Consider the following 5,542-nt stretch of genomic DNA (forward strand, 5'->3'; position numbering starts at 1 on the left):
TGAGCATATCGGCGTTGACAGTCTGTAAGTGCTCGTGATCCATATGCCACAGGCCTCCCATCCTGCAGTATAACAACTCCTATTCCCTCCGAACTGGCATCCACAGACATCGTCACCGGTTTATTGACATCATAGAACTTGAGTACTGGTGCATTGGTAACCAACTGCTTCAATGTGTCAAAACTTTTCTTTTGTTTGTCTTCCCAATGCCATTCAGTGTTGCTCTCTAGTAGCTTTTGGAGTGGAGCGCTGACCTCTGATAAGTTGGGAATGAATTTGGCAAGATACTGTATCATGCCCATGAACCTCAATAGTTCTTGCTTGTCTTTGGGTGGTGGTAGCTGTACCACAGCTCTGACCTTTTCATCATCTGGTTTTAGCCCATCAGCACTGATTACATGACCTATGTATTTGATCTCTGTAGTTCTGATCTTACATTTACTTTTGTTCAGTTTTAGGTTGTACTCACGTGCTCTCTCCAGGAGCTTCCTCGGTCTCTCATCATGTTCCTCAATTGTATCACCCCATATCAGCAAATCTTCAGTGATGTTGACCACCCCGTCCAGGCCTTCAATCATTTGTGCCACGGATCTCTGGAATACCTCTGATGCAGAAGAAATCCGAAAGGGTAGACACAGGAAACAATATCTCCCTATGGGCGTGTTGAAAGTGCATAATTTGGAACCTTCTTCATCCAGCTTGATCTGCCAGAAGCCTTGATTTGCATCTAATACTGAAAAGTATTTTGCATCAGGCATGCAGGAGACAACCTCTTCAACCGTGAGCAGCAGATAGTGTTCTCTTTTGATGGCTTGGTTGAGATCTTATGGATCCATGCAGATCCTCGTCTTTTTTTCTGTGACCACTGTCACCATACTATTCACCCAGTCGGTCAGTTCTATTTGTCTTGTTATGACTCCTATCTGTTCCATTTTGTGTAGCTCCTCCACTACTCGATCCCTGAGAGCTACTGGAATCCTTCTCGGGGCATGCACGACTGGTGCAATAGTTGGATCAATCTTGATATGGTGTTACCCTGGTAAACATCCTAATCCAGAAAACAAGTCATCAAAGTCTTTGAGAATGTCATTTTCTTTTTTAACACCATAGATTCGCTTCACCAGGCCTAGCTTTGTGCATGTTGCTTTGCCCAGTACTGCTGAAGCATGTTGCTGTACTATTTCAAACTCGATCTTGTATTTTTGACCTTTGTATACACAGGTGAGTGCTTTTTTTGCCCAGTGGCGCCGTCTTGTGGCTGAAATATGCAACAAGCTTGCAGATGGATTTTTCCAGTCTTCCTCTGATGTCCAGTGAGTTGAATGTTTCTGCCGACATTACATTGCACTTTACCCCAGTGTCAAGCTTAAATGTCACTTTCCTCCTGTTTATTATCAGATCTTGGGTCCAATCATCTTCATCCTCCATCTCTGCATTGTCAATATTCTTGATGCATACCTCCTGTTCCACTTCAACTGTGCCAATGAACATGTCACTGTTGCCCTCACTCTGTTCCACAGCATGCATTTTCCTTGCGTGCTCCTTCGACTTGCACATCTTTGCAAAGTGATTTCTTTTCTGGCATAACTTGCATGTCTGACCAAAGGCTGGACATTTTCTGTATCCACGTTTATAACCACATCTGTTGCAGTTAACTTCCTTTTGATCATCCTGTGGAGCTGGCTTTGTCCTACTCTTGTTAGTTTTCACAATTTTTATCTTGTGCGCTTCAATCTCTTCATTGAGCACTTTAACCTGTCTTAACGTGATCTCGCTGGCATGGCAAACATCAATCCCCTTAGCTAATGTAAGATCCGCCTCTCTCAATAGCCTGCCTCTCACTTGATCATCTTGTATGCCGCATACAATCCTGTCACATATTAAAGAATCATGCAGTTGTCCGAACTCACAGTCTTTCACCTTGCTCTTCAAATCTGTTACGTAGGCGTCTATGGTCTCCGCTGGTCCTTGAGTCCTCGTGAAAAACCGGTGTCGGATGAACGGTAAGTCTTTTCTCGGTTCGCAGTAATCTGGAAACTTTTTTTCAACACTTCAATTTTTTCTTGCTCATCATCTTGGAAGACAAATGTGTTGCAAACCTTTATTGCCTCTTCTCCCGCCACGTGCAGAAACGTAGCACATTGCACTTTCTCCGTCTTTTCAGCTACGCCGCTACTGGTGCAAAACAGCTCAAACTTCTGGATCCATATTTTCCAGTTTTCAGCAAGATTACCTTGTAGGCTTAAACTTGACAGTGGCTGTAACTGTGACATCTTTTACGTGTCTTCTCTTCCTTTTTATTTTTCACGTTTTCTTCTGACACCATGTAATATTGATGTGACTCGGACACCCATGTAGATTGAACAACCACATTTATTCACCAGACTTCCACTTTATAAACCCTTTTTCCACGTCCTGACATCATACGCACTGTGATGGTACGAATACTCACACAATACATTACAGTCTCCCCTCTCCACACCACCGATATTGTCCAAGGGAAGGGTATTAGGACCCATACAGCTTGGCACCAGTGTCGTCGCAGAACAATGTGTGGTTAAGTGCCTTGCTCAAGGACACACACGCTGCCTCAGCCAAGGATCAAACTAGCAACCTTCAGATCACTAGACTGATGCTTTAACTAATTGGCCACACGCCAACACAACAGAACTAAGATGGTGAAGGAGGTACAGCAGACACTTATTCTGCAAACATGTGCATAGAGTTGGTGCAGGGGTTTTGGCTGCCTGCTCAGCAGGAAGTGTCTACTGCTACCGACCATCACTGTGGCACTTGTATGTGTCCAGGACAAAGAAGGAGGCAGGAAAATTCATTGTGGACACTACACACCCTGCAAACTGCCTTTTCCAAAAGTTCCATCTGAAAGAGCTTATAGGGCGATTAAAGCAAAAACCTTAATGCAAACAAGGCGAGCGCAGTGGTTAGTGTAACGCTTCACAGCACCAGCAATGGGGATTCAATTCTCACTGCTGTCTGTAAGGATTTTGTACGCATTCCCTGTGACCTTGTAAGTTTTCTCCAGCTGTTCCATTTCCTCCCACATTCCAAAGACATACAGATTAGGGATAGTAAGGCTCTGTGGAATGGGAATGGGCCATTCTGCCCACCACCTTCTTGCAGGCAGAATAGCCCCTGCCCATGTCAAAGAGTCATACTATTCCGAACCTTGAGTTCTGAAATGAGTGGAGACCTCGTTGAAATGTGCCGTTCTTCACAAATGGGCAGGGTGTTTCTTCAGGGTGGGGCCGCCTTGAAACAAGGTGTCATCTGTTCCATACAGACATTTTCAGAAGTTAACTTCAGTGGGGAGCAGGCGATGGAGTGGTGCTGAGGTTGAATGGGGTAGGGGGCTCAAAGGGGTAAATGCCTCCTGATTTACGTATCCCCGTCAATCCATCTTCCTGAAGCACACAGCTGCAAGGGTTTTATGTGTTAAAGCCCTCTGATCTGGAGGCTTCCAGAAATGCCACCCTGTCTTTAAGGTCAGAGGGGACAAGAAAAGTTTATGAGGATGTTACTAGGAAGTTAAACCAGGGCATAGTGAACAACAGGACCCTGTGGAGCATTGTAGAACAGAGGGACCTTGGGGTACAGCTACATGGTTCCCTGAAAGCGGACACAGATAGTTAGGACTGTGATGAAGGTGTCTGGCATGCTGGCCTTCATCAGTTAGGACACTGAGTACAGGGGTTGGGACGTCAGCTTACAGCTGTACAAGACAATGGTGAGACCGCACTTGGAGTACTGTGTGCAGTTCCAGTCGACCAGCTACAGTAAGGGTGTCATTAAACTGAAGAGGGTGCAGGAAAGATTCACCAGGATGTTACCAGGACTGGAGGGCTTGAGTTATAAGGCAAGGCTGGACAGGCTGAGACTGTTTTCCCTGAAGTGAAGGAGACAGAGGGGTGACTTTACAGAGGTTTATAAAACCATGAGGGGTGCTGATAAGGTGGATGGTCACAGTATTTTCCCCACGGTACGGGAGTCTAAACCTAGAGGTATAGGTTTAATGTGAGAGTGGGCCATCAGCTGTAGGCACAGAAGTGGGCCATTTGGCCCATCAAGTCTGCTCTGTCCTTTCATCATGGCTGATCCATTTCCCTCTCTGCCTTCTCTCCATATTCCTTCAAACCCTGGTGAATCAAGAATCTGTCAATCTCAGCTTTAAATATATCCAATGGCTTCAGTCTGCAATTCAACAAGCCTTTCTCCTCTCTGTGCTGAAGTAGGGCTGCGATCTGCAGCTAACCGGTTCCTGAACCGGCTGCAGTGATGACTGGCTTTGTCACTCTGAACTCACTTTCCTCAACTTTATTTCTGAATGTTATTCCCTGACTTTTTGTTGTTTGCACAATTTACTTCACTTGACAAACATTGGGTGTTTGGTGGTGATCTTGTTTCAAATGGGCTCTATTGGGTTTCTTTGTTTAGTGGCTGCCTGTAAGAGATAAACCTCAAGGTTGTATATAAAATATAAACTTTGATAATAAATTCCACCCTTTCCTCTCTGTTCCTGCTTCTCTGTCTGTCCCCTCCTCTCCTCTTCCTCAACCACCTCATTCCTTCCTCCTTTCCCTCTCCCCGCTCTCTTGCCCCACTCTCTACCTTTCCCTCTCTCCACTCTTACCCCTTCTTCCCAGTTTCATTCTCTCCCCACCTCTCCCCCCTTCCTCTCCCTTCTCCCCTCACATCCTCACTACCTCCACAGTTAGCTCTCCCTCTCTCTCCCAACTCTTTTCTACTCTACCCAGTCTGGCTTTCTTCCCACCTTCTCACTCCCACCATTTGCACTTACACTTTCTCTCTATCTTACTTGCTCTGTCTCTTTCCCCATCTCTCTTCCTCTCTCAGTCACTCTCTTCCCCATTCTCTCTCTCTTCCTGTTCTCTCTCATTTTCTCTCATTTTCTCCCTCTCCATCTCTCCCCTTTTTCACCCCACTCTCTTCCTGTCCTTCCTCCCTTTCTCCCTCTCCTCTGGAGTTGTGCTGGATGACATAATGAGCCCAGATAGTGTCCAGCGTGCCCTGCATTTCTACAGACAGGGACCTGATACTAGCCACAATTCGTGCGCTTGGTGAGTGAGTGGTGAATCTGAGCCTGAGGACAGCAGTGTGAAAACACCCCCACCCCCTGATCGTGCTCGTGGGATCTTTCACATCCCCCCACCTCACCACCCTAACATTGCCCAGAGAGAAAAGTTATACACACAGAAAAGTCAGAATGATTCAGTTCCTGGAAACTCCATCTCCCACCAGCTCCACACCGCATTCCCGATAACTTCATCCCCATCAAGCTGTCAGTCCCACACTGCCAGCCACTGAGATTCCCCGCTGTCTGCAACAGGGAATTCTGAGGATTTCCAAATCTCGGAGTAAAGATTCCAAATCCTAGTTCCCTCCATCCTGACACTGAGTGATCACAAGACACTGGGCTGGAGGGGTCGGGGTGCAGGAATGGATTCTGAGGTGAATCAGACACCCTTTGCCAATAATTCCTGTCTTGTGTTTAATTACAGACGCT

The sequence above is a fragment of the Mobula birostris genome, chromosome 8, assembly GCF_030028105.1.
Source record: "Mobula birostris isolate sMobBir1 chromosome 8, sMobBir1.hap1, whole genome shotgun sequence".
In the NCBI taxonomy this organism is placed as follows: domain Eukaryota; kingdom Metazoa; phylum Chordata; class Chondrichthyes; order Myliobatiformes; family Myliobatidae; genus Mobula; species Mobula birostris.